General features: G+C 38.9%; 1 protein-coding gene across 1 annotated transcript in view; it reads right to left on the minus strand.

The window, feature by feature from the left end:
* Window positions 1-18,087, minus strand: part of LOC149463734 (cadherin-9-like) — a 332,295-nt gene that overhangs the window by 122,569 nt on the left and 191,639 nt on the right. The gene's annotated exons all lie outside the window — the stretch shown is intronic.

Raw genomic sequence — 18,087 nt, forward strand, 5'->3', positions numbered from 1 at the left:
TACAAATATCTGAAATGTGACTGTTGCATAGGGAGGAAACTTTTCAAGCTCAGATCTCTTAAGAGGACATGTGGCCACCTAATGAAGTTGGACGAGAAGCAGTTTAACCTTAAAGTTTAAGTTCACCTTTACAGAAAATCTACCATCCCCTTGCAGTCTTGCTGTACCAGTTCCAGGGATGCCATACTGTCAGACACTAGGACACTGATTCATTGGTCCAAGGATTTGAAATCCTTGGGGCTTAACCTCCTATCCATACCTCTCAGAATGCATGGACAAGAGGCATTCTAATTAGTCAGAACTGTTACATGGACATCGCTGATTAATCAGAATCTGTCTAGGCAAGCCTGTCAGCACTTTGAGGAGAGGAGAGAAAGCCAGGAGGATTTCAAATCCTGATCCTGACTGGTAAAGTGGCCTCCATGTGCCTGAAAGCCGGGGATTGCAGGACACTGGCATAATGGAAGTGGGGGAATGGGAAGGGGGTTCAGTGTAAGGTCACCTTACAGATTTTCTGTAAAGGTGGACTTACACTTTAAACTGTGTAAGGGGTTCTTTATTGTCAGAGTGGTGAGGATGTGGAACTCCCTTCCACAGTTGGTGGTGTCAGCAGGGAGTGTCAATAATTTCAAAACAAATTTAGATGGGCATCTTAGTGAGTGCAATATCTGCTTCTGGACCACCCACTGTGGTTTTACTGCTGGCGGGTGGCCCGGCTGTGCTAGATCACATGCATGTCAGTCAGCATGTTTCGGCTAATGATTTATGGCTGGGACCTTGCTGATCGACATAGGGAATCACAGCACAGAGCCCTGTATTTACTAACACAGAGCAGTGATGAGCCACATCTATTAGTAAAAGCAGCACATATTACACATTGGTTGACACACAGTTAACCCTTTGCTTGCCGTTAGATGTTAACCCCTTACCAGCCAGTGTCATTAGTACAGTGTACAGTATTAGTACTGATCGCTGTATTAGTGCCACTGTTGATATCAGTGTCAGTCAGTTAGTGTCCCTTCCAGCCAGTACCATATTTCCCACCACACTATCACAGTCCCACTATAAGTCGCTGGTCTCCGCCATTACAGGTATAGTATCATACATAAATCCCAGTACATTTACCATAGTTTTAGATGCTATAACTTTTGCACAAACCAATTAATATACACTTATTGGGATTTTTTTTTACCAAGGATATGTAGGAGAATACATGTTGGCCTAGATTTAAAGAAATTAGATTTTTTTATTTATCCTTTATTGGATATGTTTTGTAACAGAAGGTAGAAAATATCATTTTTTTTAAATTTATATACTAAAAATGTTTTTAAGAAACAGTGGCGATTAAATACCCCAAAAAGAAAGCTCTATTTTTGTGAATTTTTAAAATAAATTTCATTTGTGTATAGTGTTGCATGACCGCACAATTACCAGTCAAAGTAGCCCAGTGCCAAATAAAAAAAAAAAATGGCCTGATCTTGAAGGGGGTAAATCTTGTAGGGCTTAAGTGGATATACAGGGATATTAGAAATGGTAGTGACATAAACACACATACACACACACAGATTGCATGGATGGACTGGTGTCTTTATTCAACCTTAGCAACCTTACCAACTATGTAACTATGCATTTTTTGTTAAGTATTTAACCTTTTCAGTATTACTTTTTTGGCACTATGAGTTACAGTACCTCTTCAACTTAAGGTACAAGATTTCCAGTTACTGCCTTATATCCTAGCCACTATCAAATTCCATTGTCATAGGATGATCAATGTTACTATTTTTATGTTTGTGTTTCAAATCCTCTTAGAAAAAAGTTCCAAATTTTATTTGCTGAACAATTTTTATGTTCATGTTCATAAAACAAGGACATTCTGGTCCTCAGTTACTGAAGAAAAAAATTAAAGGCAAAAAGTAAACTTTATTTTTACTTTTGACATGTGTGTCTGTGTGTTTATTTGTTTGGGGGTCTATATGGAAACATTATAGCATTTTATCGGAATCTGAACCACTTGCTGCTGACTGTACACATACTGGCGGATTCACGCAAGTGGGTCTTCTTCCATGGGGTTGCATTCATATGTACATGTGTTTGTGCTGGGAGCACTGTATCTTTTTATTCCTTCTATCATAGAAATGTAAACAAACAAAGTGTGTGTTAAAAATAAAAATATTAAGAAAAATAGGTATATCAGGGTTTTTATCTAGGTCAATGACAAGGTTATGGTCATAAGTCAAGGTTGGGGTCAAAGGTCAGGGCCAAACCATATTATCCCCTATCCCTAGCTCTAAAAAAATATTACAATAACTTTCAGTATTAGTACTGTTGGTATAGGTAGAATAACAAAAATAAGATATAAATAACCAAGAAATCAGAAACACACAGCAACAAGTGATGTCATAGATGATGCAGTTCTTTATTGGTTAACCGCATGCCGCCCAGCCACTGTACATATACGGCGGCAGGGCGGCACTCGCAGGCAAAACCACATTTTAAAACGTGTGTTTTGTAAACAAATAGGGGGCACGCGCGAGGCGCATCGCCGCCCTATTTGTCCCGCGGATCACCGCCGCAGATGTCAGTTGCCGGGTCACAGCCGCTCCTTAGCGGCTATGTCCTGGCGATCGGCGGCAAACAGTGACAGAGAGCACAGCTGCAGTAGCTGTGCTGTCTGTCACTTCCCTGTCAGCTCGAGGATGAGCTGATCGAGAAAGAAGAGTTTCTCTTTCTCGATCAGCCTTGTCCCGCCCAGTACACACCCCCGCCTCCTAGTAAAACACTCCCCTCACTCCTATAACCCTTCCCTGCAAAATAAAGTTAATCCCTGCCATTAGTACAGTGTCAGTGTTTTGTTTTTTTTGCACTGATCACTGTATTAGTGTTTTTGGGGATGTCAGTGACCCCAAGTCAGTACCCCCCAATGTCAGAATGTCCGCCGCAGTCCCGCAGTCCTGCCATAAGTCGCTGCCATAAGTCCCTGATCGCCGCCATAATTCGCTGATCGCCGCCATTATTAGTATAAAAAAAAACCTAAAAATCCCAGTATCTTTCCCGCCATTTGTAAACGCTATAACTTTCACATAAACCAATTAATTTACAGGTATTTGGGTTTTTTTTAGCAAAGACATAACGCAGAATGCATTTTGGCAGAAATTTATGACTAAATTTGATTTTGCATTTTTTTTTTACTGGACATGTTTTATAGCAAAAAGTCCAAAATATTGTTTTTTTTTTCCTCAAAATTGTCAGCCTTTTTTTTTTATAGCGCAAAAAATAAAAACCGCACAGGTGATCAAATACCACCGAAAGAAAGCTCAATTTGTTGGAAAAAAAGGATTTAAATTTCATTTATGTACCATATTGCATGACTGCGCAATTGTCCGTTAAACTAGCTCAGCGCTGTAAAGCAGAAAAATGGCGTAAATTGCAGTATTTATACCATAGTTTGTAGATGCTATAACTTCCACACAAAGCAATCAATATACACTTATTGGGATTTTTTTTACCAAAAACATGGAGCAGAATACATTTTGGCTTAACTTTATAACCAACTTTGAGTTTACTATATATTTTTTATAGCTGAAAATAAAAAATATTGTTTTTCTTCAAAATTTTTGGCCTTTTTTTGTTTATAGCGTGAAAAATAAAAAGCGCACAGGTGATCAAATTACACCAAAAGAAAGCTCTATTTGTGTGAAAAAAAGGACGTAAATTTCGTTTGGGTGCAGCATTGCATGACCGCGCAATTATCAGTTGAATTAGTGCAGCGCCGAGTAGCAAAAAGAGGCTTGTTCATTAAGGGTGGTAAATCCTCTGGAGGTCAAGTGGTTAATACAAAAATGCCTGAGCTGTAAGAAAAAAGTGAAAATACTGTAACAAAACGAGCAATAATGTGAATAAAAATTAGCAACACAATGCACACAAAATCACTATAATCAAGTGTGAATGCTTTCGGCCTATACCTCTGTATAGACTATCTGTCTGAAAGTCAAAGTACACTTCAGTGGACTACAAGAGTGCTCATCAGTGCCCCCACAGCCCATTGAAATTAAAAGTCCACCTGCCACAATGGCAGATTGTACTTGTAGTTTATTCATTTACAGGTTTCTGTGACTAAATGGTGTGGCTGTATGAGCGGAGCTGTTTCTAAAAAGTGTGAAACTGGGTGCACGGAGGAGAACTTTGTGGATGTTAATCTTTTGCAGTATTAAATATCACAATGGAGTTTACTATACATAATATGTAATAAGGTATTGAAGAGGTAAATGGGCATACACAAAAGAAATAGCAATTAACTAATCTGATATCAGTTAACTGTATTCAGGTGCATTCTGATTTCTGACTGAAGTAAGTTGCTTATTGATGCATTTTTGCTATGAACAATCTTATGAGGGAACCACTAAAGGTACAAAGTTCTAGATATAAACATCTCATGTCTAAATAGTGGTCAGGTAATGACTCTCCCACTGCAACAGTGAGAGATATTTGACAGTTTTTTTGGACGTGTTCAGGGTTTTCATAAGCATTTTTATGGATAGATGTCATTATAAGGCTGCCCATGCAGACACAACATACAGATACTCATTAAAACATACTTTCACTACAAGTTTGCACACCACAAATATCAATGCAAGGATATGTTGTACAATTCCCAAACAGGTAAGAGTAAGGTAAGAATTTTAGACCTGCTAATATTTCCTGCACTTTAAAATTGACTTTCATTAAACCACGGATCAAAAGAGATGGACATGCAATGTTACCCAGGAAGAACTAAACTGGAATTATCTGTCTAGTGTCCATCTCAACTTCTAAAGACCATCTGAATACTATATAGTCCACTACAACAGATAATGTAAAAGTTAAAGTGGATCTTCAGGAATTACTTTTTGCATACTTACGTTTGATGAGCTTGGTGCAATGCAAGTATCCATATTTAATATTATGACTGTCACTGTAGTAGTCCATAGCACATAAGTGTGAACAGCACATACGTGATACCTGTGGCCTTCCAGGTGCTACGTCAGCAGCTTTCCCTCTACACACTAAACACAGGGAGTAGTTCTCTCTGTACCACCACCATTCAGGGAATGTATTTCTTACAGACTACAGGCATTCACTGATTAGATGATGAGGAGACATAACATAATCATCATGACATAATCTGCATCTCTTCTCCATTTAATCCAATCAGAGGACATCTTGTATTCACTAAAAAAACACAAGATGTCCACTGAAAGGTAATGTGCCACAATGTGCAGCTGGAGTTCAGCTTGCACTGTTAGCAAAAGCATACAGAGTTGTCGTAAAAAAAAAAAAATACTAATCCTCATTCCCAGTTTAAATACACGGAGTAAAACAGTGTGGGGATTTTTTGCTGCTTTAGGATCGGGACAGGGGAAATGTCAAGTCATCAGTCTGATCTGAAACTGATAGACATTAGGGTAACTAATTACCTGTGCCCTGCTCATTTTTTCTATAAATAAAACCTGCTTAAGACCTTACGTGCCCAGAAGTCAATGAGGACTAGACCAAATGTTTACACTTTTTACATTAATTCATATTCTAAGCACTACCTTATTCTAATGATTTTCTCTTTGCACAGTGAGCAAACAGAAATAGAGATACAACCCCAACTGCATCCGAGAGATATTTATTTGTAGACAAACCTCTGAGATTATCACAATTGGCTTTGTGGTAGCCACAGGATTAAGAACAACCTTTACTGATTCCCAATCACTCGCTGAAGACCTGCAATTTTCAGTGAGAGTCACAAAGCTAGAGTAGAAGGCAAACAGTGCTTAGTACTAACAGCTTGCCCCCTTGTATTACAATAGGGGATCATCCTTCGGATCATGCCTGAGGTCATGGATTTCTGCCATCATGATATGCCTGCTAACATTTCACCCTTGTGAGTGCAATATTATATGATTTTAGCCATTTTTGTTTACTGACATACTACACTATATTGGTTCTTTATCATTGGTTATATTGGTTCTTTGGGCGACTCTCTCCCTTTCCTATTAATTCATTTATAATAAGAGATCATTGACTAGCTGGAGATCTGGAAATGTCAGTGACAGCATGATCACAGAACAGCTCTCAGCTGGCATGTTGAACACTGCAATGGAAAAAATGTTAAGAATGTTAAATTGGACCTCTCTCCCTCAAAGCTAAAAAATCAAGCTGAAAGTATTGATTTCTGAACATATCCAAGTCCTATGTACAATAAACAATACTTTTTAATCTAAATTCTCAAAATGCTACTTTATGTTTTCCCTTACACAGCTGTGAGGTAGCCAGGATGTTACAGGTGCCTCCTAGGACGGTTATATCACCAGTATCTTTAAGGGAGCTCTCATTTCTAAACTGCAAGATGTCAATTAGAAAAGAAAAACCTTTTTTTTTACAGTTAATGTAAAGTGGTAAAGTGCATGTGCAAGATGTGCATAACACCTGTGGCTCATTTTATGCAGCCACATTACACATGTACACAGACGGGATGAGATGGAAAAGTCATTGGTGGGTCAGCAAAGAATAAGGAAGAAGAAGCAGGCAACCAGTTACGTATTTTAACAATGGCAGTGCAAGTTTGCTCCTGTAGTTTTCAAATGACAGCCATGTCTAGCCATACTGAATGCTTTTATTTATTATTATTATTATTGTTAATAATAATAATAATAATAATAATAATAACAAGAAGAAGAATATCAATACTATAAAACACACTTAATAAACAAACACTACACAACATTGTTAGGCAAATGGATTCTTGGTTGACAGCAGAATAGTCAATGTTAGGCAATGATAAATACAGCTATTTAGAAAAATATACAGTTCCTAAATACTTTATATCACAGACTCTTTTAAGAAAATTAAGCTGAAATCACAGTGTAATTTTAACTACACCCAGTCACTTTTTGACTACACTTGGATCTAGGTAGCTTTTTCAGTCTACTTAGAATATTCATTAAGCAGGGTTCTTCAGAGTAGCAGCTCACATTTAGAATATTAATTCTCATTGTTATTTTCACTATCATTGCCACTGACAAGAATTCATTACAAATCATAAGTGACCAACTCCGTTAACTTCTTGTTTACATAATTACTGTACATAGTTAGTCTTGCTGAAAAAAAACTAAATTACATTCAGTTCAACCATAGAACAAAAAATTATAATCCTACACAGTTGATCCAGAGGAAGGCAAAAAAACCCAGCAAAGCACGATCCACTTTGCTCCTGCAGATGAAAAAAATTCCTTTCAGATCCCCCAAGAGGCAATCGGGTATTCCCTGGATCAACTTTACCTATAAATGTTAGTATCCAGTTATATTCTGTGTATCTAGGAAATAATCCAGGCCTTTTTTAAAGCAATCCACTGAGCTGGCCAGAACCAACTCTTGAGGGAGTCTATTCCACATTTTCACAGCTCTCACTGTGAAGAAACCTTTCTGTGTTTGGAGATTAAATATATTTTCCTCCAGAGGTACATAGTGCCCCCTTGTCCTCTGTGATGACCTCAGAGTGAATAGTTCTACACCGAGTTTACTATATGAACCACTGATGTATTTATACCTGTTGATCATATTCCCCCTTAGGCTGGCCATATATTACACAATTTTCTTGAGAATTTTATAGTATAGTATTGTATAGTGTGTGTTCAGCCTAAATCTCCTCTTCTCAAGAGAGAATAAATTCAGTTCTTCTAATCTTTCCTCATAGCTGAGCTCCTCCATGCCTCTTATCAGTTTGGTTGCCCTTCTCTGCACTTTCTCCAGTTCCCCAATGTTATTTTTGTGAATTGGTGCCCAAAACTGAACTTCATAAAAGTTTGTTATCTTAAAGTGGAGCTAACCCCCTCCCTGGTCTTTACAGCCAAGAAAGCTGCCATCTTAGCCTCTGTTTTATCTGTCATTGCCTTGGTGCTGCGCATATGATCCTTTTAATGGCTTGACAGTTCCACTGACAGCTAACAGAAGAGAAACTCTGACAGTTGTTAAGACATAAATTATATGTGTATTATATGTGCCCTTTATTTTAGCACTTTCTACAAGCAGAATCACTAACACCATCTTAAAATGAAAAAAAGGGCACACCATTGGATATTGTTTCTTTTTTTAGTAAAGGACATTTTTAACAGCCTCCCACCTCTCACCACGCATGCGTGGCTCTGGGAGTGCGCAGCACGGCGATCGGCGATGCGCTGTGTCCCTCGAACACAGCGGATCACCGATCCATGGAAAGAGCCGAAGATGTTGACTTGGTCATATGATCAGCTGTGTCCAATCACAGCTGATCACATGTAAACAGGGAAGTGCCGGTTATCGGCATTTCTCTACTCACGAGCTGTCATGCTGACAGAGGAGAGGAGAGCCGGTAATCGGCATTCCTTGGAGGGTACGTGTACACTGATCATCAGGGCACTGATGATCAGTGTGCCCTGATGATCAGTGTAGCCCCAGCAGTGCCACCTATCAGTGTCCATCAGTGCCATGTGTCAGTGCTCATCCATGCCACCTGCCAGTGCCCATCAGTGCCACATATCAGTGCCTAGCAGTGCACATCAATGCCACATATCAGTGCCCATCTGAGCTGCCTTTCAATGTCACCTATCAGTGCCAGTCAGTGCCACCTATCAGTGCTGCCGATCAGAGCCGCCTATCAGTGCCAGTCAGTGCCACCTATCAGTGCCATATGAGTGCTGCCTTTCAGTGCCCATCAGTGATGCCTGTCAATGCCCATCAGTGCCACCTACCAGTGCCTCCTCATCAGTGCCACCTATCAGTGCAGCCTATCAGTGCCCATCACTACAGCCTTATTAGCGCACATCACTGAAGGAGTAAAATCACTTATTTACAAAATGTTATAACAAAAACTAAGAAAAAACTTTTTTTTTCAAAATTTTCAGCAGTTTTGGTTTGTTTAAGAAAAAATAAAAAAGCCAGAGGTGATTAAATACCACCAAAATAAAGCTCTGTCACAAGAAAATGATAAAAATTTCATATGGGTACAATGTTGCATGACCGCACAATTGTCATTCAAATAGTGACAGCACTGAAAGCTGAAAATTGGCCTGGGCAGGAAGGGGGTATAAGTGCCCTGTAGCCTAGTGGTTAATGGTGTGGTTGATTATTTTTTAATTCAGCAATGTTGAATTCATTGGACTATACTCCTTTCAAGGCACCTTGTCCCTATGTGGAGGCCTCATTATTTGTCTGTGGGGTGAATTATCATTGAATAATTGAATTATGAGTTGTTATTATTATTATTATTATTATTATTATTATTATTATTATTATATGGAAGCCCCTCTAGAAATGGGTTCCCCAGATATCTGCTTCCCTATGTGAATGAGTATGGGCCCAAAGTTATTCTGTGTTTCTCACTTACCAAAAAAGTAATGCCTGCTACCCTCTTTCAGTTCCCCCCAGGCTGCATGCCTAGATAAGATCTCTTTATACACTGCTCAAAAAAATTAAAGGAACACTTTTTAATCAGAATATAGGATCACGTCAATTAAACCCCCGGGATATTGATCTGGTCAGTTAAGTAGCAGAGGGGGGGTTGTTAATCAGTTTCAGCTGCACTGGTGTTAATGAAATTAATAACAGGTGCACTAGATGGGTAACAATGAGATGACCCTCAAAAACAGGAATGGTTTTACAGGTGGAGATCACTGACTCTTTTTTCACTACTCATCTTTTCTGACTGTTTTTCACTAGTTTTGCATTTGGCTAGGGTCAGTGTCACTACTGGTAGCATGAGGTGATACCTGGACCCTACAGAGGTTGCACAGGCAGTCCAACTCCTCCAGGATGGCACATCAATACGTTCCATTGTCAGAAGGTTTGCTGTGTCTCCCAGAACAGTCTCAAGAGCATGAAGGAGATTCCAGGAGACAGGAAATTACTCTAGGAGAGGTGGACAGGGCCTTAGCCCACACCAGCAAGACCAGTATCTGCTCCTCTGTGCAAGGAGGAACAGGATGAGCACTGCCAGAGCCCTACAAAATGACCTCCAGCAGGCCACTGGTGAGAATGTCTGTCACCAAACAATCAGAAAAAGACTTCATGAAGGTGATCTGAGGGCCGCCATCCTCTAGTGGGCCCTATGCTCACTGTCCGGCACCATAGCACTTGATTGGCATTTGCCATTGAACACCAGAATTGGCAGGTCCACCACTGGCCCCCTGTGCTTTTCACAGATGAGAGCAGGTTCACCCTGAGCACATGTGACATATGTGAAAGGATATGGAAAAGCCGTGGAGAACGTTATGCTGCCTTAAATATCATTGAACATGATTGTTCTGGTGGTGGGTCAGTGATGGTCTGGGAAGGTATATTCATGGAGGGACACACAGACCTCTACAGGTTAGACAATGGCACCCTGACTGCCATTAGGTATCGGGATGAAATCCTTGGCAATTGTCAGACCCTACACTGGTGCAGTGGGTCCTGGGTTCCTCCTGGTGCATGACAATGCCCGGCCTCATGTGACGAGAGTATGCAGGCAGTTCCAGGAGGATGAAGAAATTGATACCACTGAATAGCCCCCACACTCACCTGACTTAAATCCAACTGTTGAAAAACCCTTCTATTTAACCGCTTTCCATCCAGGCCAATTCTGACCTGTCTGTCATATATGTAAAAAAATCAGTATTTTTTTGCAATGAAATTACTTAGAACCCCAAACATTATATATTATTATGTAATACAAAAATGCAGTGCTTAGAACAGATATTAAAAGTGAAAAAAAAAAAAAAATATATATATATATATAAAAGTGTAAGTGCTAAGGAGTGCATTAAGTAGTATATAGTGGTATTCAGGGGCGGACTGACCATTTGGAAACTCAGGCACTGCACAAGGGCCCAGGGTCAGTAGGGGGCCCCATGAGATGCCCCTGGTACCTTTTTCATAGGCTTTTTTGAGTTTGGGCAAGGACACATTGGCCCCATGATCCCCTATTGCCAGTCCGCCCCTGGTGATATTGTCTAATTATGATGTATTGATATGGTGAACATAAAGTGAATGATTAAAGTGGCATTCAGTGATCAATGCATAACATAATCAAGTCCAAATGGAAAAGATGATAAGTAAATAAATATAAGTGAAATCCGTGACTTGGTGGCTGGAAGCTTTTGTATAATATTGCACTAACCGGAAGCACAATATATAAGCGCATTTGTGTATATAAATCCCGTCATGGTCATCTGGATCCGAATGGGTGTACTAAGAATTATCTGGCACACACCAGCACATCAGGTGATCATCAGACCTCACTCACAGGTTCCAGGGGCATCACGTCCGATGTTGGAGACCAATCATGGGCATATGGCAGGTGTATTTTCAGGATTCCACAGTAGGGGCTCATTGAATAATGAGCCAGAAAAAAATCTGCATCTTCCAGCACACAGACACACAGCATGTTAACTCCACTACTTCCCAGTCTCACAGGAAATACATAATCAGGCAGTTAAGTGAGGTCAAAAACAGCTTGTGTCCCTTTAAATGGACACAAGATGTTGTTTTTTACCTCACTTAACGGATTGGTAAAAAAAAATAAGGTGAGCGCACATAGGATAAGGAGCACTTTATGAGGACGTATCACAAAGTGGACTTTTGATTGATTTTTTATATATACCGTATATTGATTTTTTATATATTTTGTTTGGAATGAAGATTTAATTTAAATCACATATTTTTTGTTGCTTTGAGATTGCACAAGAAATAATGGCTCATGGTTATTTTGAAATAGCATATGTTTTTTGGGGGATCACATCATGATATATATGGCTATTATTTAGAGATTCGGTCACATAGGATACTAACACAAATATTTAATAACAATTCATTTGTATTGGTTATTAGTGGAGTGTGACACAAATTTCACAATATTTGACTTTAGTTACACAATATGGGTATGTGTATGGTGGAAGCGACCCACACATTTAAATTCTAATTTTATTAAATAATTATTCTGTTTGTTGTAAAAAAATTTTGAAATACACCATAGTAGCTCAAAAGCACTACATCTATATAATTTCTATAAATAAATATTGTGCACTACATATCTAAGTCTCCAACATAACAATAAAAAGGTAATGGCAACACACATCTTCACTAACACAAGTAAATGCTTATAACAAAACACAGCATCAGCAGAAAGACTACCAATATACTGTATATACATACATATACTGTATATGTGCATACTGTATACGTACATATTAAATTACAAAAAAATGTTTATAGCTGATCATATCATTAAGCTCTGGGTGTTTAGTGGCTTTTAACTGTTGTATCCATTATTTTTCCTGTTGTAGCTAGGTTCTGCCAAAGTTCTGACTAAGTCCGCAATGATTGGTGGACACGTCAACGTATTGACATCATCACGCTCTGCGTAACACCATGCTGTTGTGTCCATGAGGTGGAAGAGGTTTACCACACGCCTCCATCTTCGATATTCACTGGGCAAGACGGAAACTGCTAGCTATTGAGCTTACTCCCAGGTGTCTATTCAGTAATGTATGGCGATGTATACAACTTCCACCGGTGGCAAGTAACTTTTTAAATGTGCTAAGCATTTGACTTCCACAAATTAGAAGAGAAATTTTGGGCCTATTAAGGTGACAACTATATACATGATATGCGTTAAGCATCAATGTGCATAAATGGGACATTTGTCCACAATTTTCTCAAGGAACCATCTTGCTCTTACTTAGAGGCAGGGGCGGACTGACCATTTGGAAACTCGGGCACTGCCCGAGGGCCCAGGGTCAGTAGGGGGCCCCATGAGATGCCCCTGGTACCTTTTTCATAGGCTTATTTGAGTTTGGGCAAGGACACAGGGGCCCCATGATTCCCTATTGCCCAGGGGCCCCATGATTCCCTATTGCCATGTGTTGTCAGTCCGCCCCTGCTTAGAAGAGTAATTTTTGGGCCTACCAAGGGCTATTTTCATCTATATGAATCCATGCAATCACAGGATTGAGATTCTAGTTACGCATATACGTTCTACAGCCTAAACATATTTTAATGAACAAGAGGAAATCTCCTTCATTTTTTTGATCACGGATCACATGATCCAAAAAGATTTCTGTACATGGATACAACGATGACCTCTGTTGGGGTATCTACCTTATTTAATATATTCATTATTCATTAATGCCTCTTTTCATTTCACTAATATTCCTGTTATTTAGTTTATATTTAGCATAATAGAGCCATTAATAGAGGTCATCCTGTTAAAGCAATATCGGCCGGTCGAGGCTGGCTATACACTGTCCAATCTTTCTTGTCAGCTAACCTTACATGATGATGACAAGATACAATGAATTTTAGACTATCTTAGATTTTCCTCTGTAAAGTAATTCATTCATGATCAGTGTATTGGATCCACTTTGATGACATATCTATGAATATGGGGATTCTTCTTAGATTTATCATTCATTGCCTATATTGATTCCTTAGGATTTTTTCCATTTGCTACTTTTCTTATTCAACATTGATGATAACATGAGTGAAGTACAAAGAAGTATCCACTTAAAGTTATGTCATTTTAGGAAAACAGCAAAGAATCGAAATTGTGAAGATAGAATCACTCAGAATACTATGAAAGTGGACTCTCCATACCTCAGTATTATCCTCTACATGTGAAGTATACTTCTTATCTAAATAATGGTTTCCCAGACATACATTTAATCAACAAAATGCAGCTAAGTGAATGCGTAGGACATTTTTTTTTTTTTGCTTTTTGTTTTTATATTCACTGTTTTTACTTTTTTGATTGACTGTGTGTTCACCATGTCATATTCCCACCCTTTCAAAAGATCTTAATGATCAAAATAAAGAAATTATTTGCATCTATTTTTGATGTTTATTGCTTACTATGCATTGGTTCTTTTTTGCAGTTTGCTCTAGTTAGCTGCTAACTTTTTCTAATATGCTCCATTCGGTTAATAATCCACACCCCAAGATAAGGTGAGTCAGAGAGATCCCTTTGATGGGTGGTTACACCCCAAATGATGGCATTTTTTCTTTTTGTTTCGGCCAAAGTCACCCCTTAGGTCTGGTGTACATTACAGAAACACAGTCCGGATGCTTTCCAGATGCATTTCTGCATGCACATTTATATATGTTTTTGACGCATTTATGATGCATCCCTGTGTATTTTTTCCCCTCAGGGAAATCACATTATTTTCAACACGCATTGCACATAGGGCAGCCCACTCACTTGAATGCTTTGGCACGTGTGTTGGAAACATACTGCAAATGTGGTTGCATTGTCATATAGACTGCATTTGCATCTGTACATTTCCAAATGCATGTCAACCTGCACAGAAAATGCACGCTATGTAGCACATTTAAAAAATGCTCGGTGAATGTGAGTCATGCTTGCATTGCCATTTAGGCTGTGTTTGCATCTGGACTTTTCAGAAGGCATGGAAACCTACACAGAAAATACACGATTTGCTGTGTATTTCAGGTACATGTGGCACATATGTGTTGCTCCTGTGTTGATATTTAGGCTGCGTTCGCATCTGAGCTTTTCCAAACGTGCAGAAATCTGCACAGAAAACATGCGCTTTGCTGTGCATGTTGCAAACACGTGCCAGACATGCAGAGTGCTTGTGTTGCCATTTAGGTTGCATTCACATCTGTGCTTTTCGAAACATGCGGCAACCTGGTCAGAAAAGGTGCACATTGCCTTGCTTTTCTGAAATGCACTGCAAACCCACATAATGGCAATGCAAGAGTGATGCGTGTTTGTTCCAAATCCCCCTAATTATGGTTAGCAGTTGCGTGTTTTGCCGCACATTTGTTACACAACAAAATGTGCTACAATTGCTCCAAAATGCTCACTGAAAAAAACATGTGATGTTCCACAACAGAAAAGATAATTGAGCTGCTTTAGTCCCATGTAAGTCAACCCATTCAGGTGAATAGGCTGCCATATGCTCCATGCGCATTTATGTCTGAAAAACGGTGTTGAAACGGGGCTGTTCAGGTGTAAATAGAATGTACATGGGAGGAAAGTTATTAGGCAGCAAGGATGACCTGGGAGGAGATGTGAGGGTTGAAAAAAAACACTTATCATACCAAAGTCACATAGGAATCCTTCTTATCTAATGCTAATGAGACTTCTGTGAGTTAACATAGAAGCCTGTTGGGCTGAAATTGCAGGGCATCATTGAAAACAATGTGATTTCCCTTGTCATGTGATTCTGTGTGACTCGCATCCTATCAGAAGTCGCACTAGTGTGAAGGGGCTAATTAGTAACTTTGCATTGTGGTGCATTTTTTATATGTTTAGGTGCATTCTGGTGTGTTTTTGATGCATTTAGGTGTGTTTTGGGTGCATTTTTGGTGATGCGTTTTGCTGCATTCCAGTGCAGTTCCATGCAAAAAAATGCAGCATGTTCTACTTTTGTTGACTGTACTGCAATGCACTGCAATGGTTAAAACTATAGATAAAAAACAAATATGGTGTGAAGTTTGCAGAACTACAAAACAACTCCCCCCGTTTAATAAATATGAACAAAATATGAAAAAAAGTATGAAAAAATGTGAAAGGTATAAAAACCTATCCTAAACCATACTACAGTGCACCACCCTCAATAAAGTGTATGAATCAATAACATGCAATGTTTAGACAATAGCTATCACTGTATAATAAGGGCATAGAATCTGTAAACAAGATAAATCCTGTGATGAAGTCTTCAGCAATCGATAACGTGCAACATGTCAGCAATAGCAATTACTGTGCAATAAAGTGCGCAAAATCTGCAAACAACACAAATCCTGTGCAGAAATCAGTAACAAATAGTCTTTTTGTTAACATGTATATATCCAGTAAACAAAATTAAAATCTCAGTGCTCTTTAAAGGTGTCTTGTGCCAAGAATATTCCAACAAAAGTGCTGAAAATTCACTGTCTTCACTTGTAACCCACACATGCTCCCTTCATAGACAACACACTCACCAGAAATCCTTGACCCCCTAAACATTTCTGGTATATCTTTTCACATTATTTTATACTTTTCATATTTCTTTATTTTTTTTTCTATTTATTGCATAGGGGAGTTGTACTGTAGTACTTCGAACTCCACACCATTTTTTTAAAAATCTATATTGACTGTGTTCTATTCATAGGATATTGGAGTATTGGATTGATTTAATGGTGAAAATTATGCAATTGGAATCTCTGTGTTTTGTAGCAGAAATAAAACATACTGGACAGCATGTGGTGTGAACCAGCCCTTAGGGTCCTCATACACTCTATGAAATGTCATAAACCTCATTACTGATTTATCATAGCTATGTTTTAAGCTGATGTGTCAGCTTATTGGGGTGACAACCTTTCTATTGCTGCTGTAATATACATGATTTTGTACTCTTTTGTGAAATTGACCTTTGGTCTTACCCACATAGAAAGAGCCACAGTTGTAGGTCATCAAATAGACCACCCCAACTGTGGCTCAAGCCACGTGTCATTTTGGTAACATGAAATCAGTTACTTGAGCAATTCATGGGCACTGTGGACATTCACCTCACTTTCTATTAAGATGATTATTATTATAACAGGATTTATACTGTATTTCACCAACAGTTTGTGCAGCAGTTTATACAATAAAGGGAACAGTACGGTTCAGGGGCGGACTGACAACTCATGGGGCCCCCGGGCAATAAGGGATCATGGGTCCCCTGTGTCCTTGCCCAAACTCAAAAAAGCCTATGAAAAAGGTACCAGGGGCATCTCATGGGGCCCCCTACTGACCATGGGCCCTCGGGCAGTGCCTGAGTTTTCAAATGGTCAGTCCACCCCTGGTATGGTTCAATACAATTTAAGACAAGAAGGTAAGGAGAGCTATGCTCATGAGAACTTACAATCTAAAAGAGAAGGTCAAGTGATACAAAAAGTAAAACTGATGGATGAGCAGACGCGAAAAGTACATTTTCATTTGTTAGGTAGAGGTATGATAGGCTTTCCTGAAGAGATTAGTTTTCAGAGATTGACTAAATCCAGACATATTAGGAGACATCTAGAAACATTGAGCTAGAGAAGGTAGGAAGAGTTGAAGGATCTAAAGAGTAGAGATCAGGAGGTCTTGAGCAAAGAGGATGTTTTGCATGATCCTTTGAGATGAGGTTGATGAAGCAGCTAGGGGAAAATCAATAGATGGTTCTGTATACTGTTGTTATTATTTTAAATGTAATTTGTTGTGTAATCAGAAGGCAATGGAAGGATAGTTTGATAACAGCACTCATGATAGACTGAGGTTGGTAATCTGTTCAGATGTAGGTCAATGAGTAGGGAGATGCAATTACTATTCTTTTCTCTCATCTGGTGGGCTGAAAATAAAGCAGACATAATGTTGCCTAAAACAGCATATCTTAACAGTAGAGTTTACTAAAATGATGACACATCAAGTGTGGAGCTAAAGGGCATCATTATCATGATCAGGTGTGCCTAGAGCAGCATGATGTATAAATGCCGCCCTCGCCAAGAGCATATCATGCTGTTCTCCACCACTACCTTCAACTACCTTCTATGGCAATGGGCAGCTTTACAGAATCTGTTAAGCAATGCAGCTTGCTCAGGCAATATGTTAGACACTGGAATAAACACAAAAGCTATTTTTTTTTCCACAGGCAGGATTTTTCCTTTACTGAAATTATACTTTAACTTTGCTGTTATTGATGGATCCAATTATAACTGCCATTAGCTTGTGTGTCCTCTGAAACAACAGTACATGTACTTTTCCAGTTCCGAGATCACAGTCTTTGGCTTTCTTTTATCAATTTCTTACAACAGTATTAATGTGTATTTTTGTAATAGAAACACAGCCACCCTTTTTCAAATAACAAAAGCTTAGCAACAATAGTACTATCAAACTTGTCTATACAATTTCAACACGTACAGTAACTTTCATTTTGACTCTGACAGTAAGGTTTTTCAACAATTCCTTTTACACATTGTACAAAAGGTTTCTCTTTATGATCATAGTGTTCAAATTATAGCTTACAACAAGGCCTATTAGTAGAAATTTTGAACTAAGGGTCCTCACAAAACTATTTCCACATCAAT

This window comes from Staurois parvus, unplaced genomic scaffold (genome assembly GCF_062004578.1).
Source record: "Staurois parvus isolate SC_StPar_1 unplaced genomic scaffold, SC_StPar_1.0 ptg000153l, whole genome shotgun sequence".
NCBI classification, from domain to species: Eukaryota; Metazoa; Chordata; class Amphibia; order Anura; family Ranidae; genus Staurois; species Staurois parvus.